Here is a 377-nt window from a genome sequence, read left to right as displayed (position 1 = left end):
TTTGGAGTATTGTCGTTCATTTCTGGCATTCACTGTGTTTTCGGCAGCTGTTGTTACTACTACTATTTACTGTTCCTCAGCAAAACGCATCCCAATTAAACTCTTTACACTCAGTTTGCAGGCAAGCTGTTCCATTTCCAGGAGCACCGGTCAGTCAGAACACTGCTCCAGGACTGCTGCTGTATGGGGACCTTGCCGAAGGGTAGACCCGGCACCAAACACTGCACACACCACCGCGGCTTCTCCCTCCCGTGCTGCCGTCCCGCAGCTCGCGTTCGCGGCGTTAAAGCGAGGACACTACAGGGTACCCGAAGCGAATGTGCGGGTGTGTGGTGGTGTGCGCCGGTACCAGCACCCCCGTCCCTTTCCCGGGGCCG

This window comes from Lathamus discolor, chromosome 1 (genome assembly GCF_037157495.1).
Source record: "Lathamus discolor isolate bLatDis1 chromosome 1, bLatDis1.hap1, whole genome shotgun sequence".
NCBI lineage: Eukaryota > Metazoa > Chordata > Aves > Psittaciformes > Psittacidae > Lathamus > Lathamus discolor.
The sequence above is the reverse complement of the archived record's forward strand: the minus strand, read 5'-3'. Positions refer to the sequence as shown.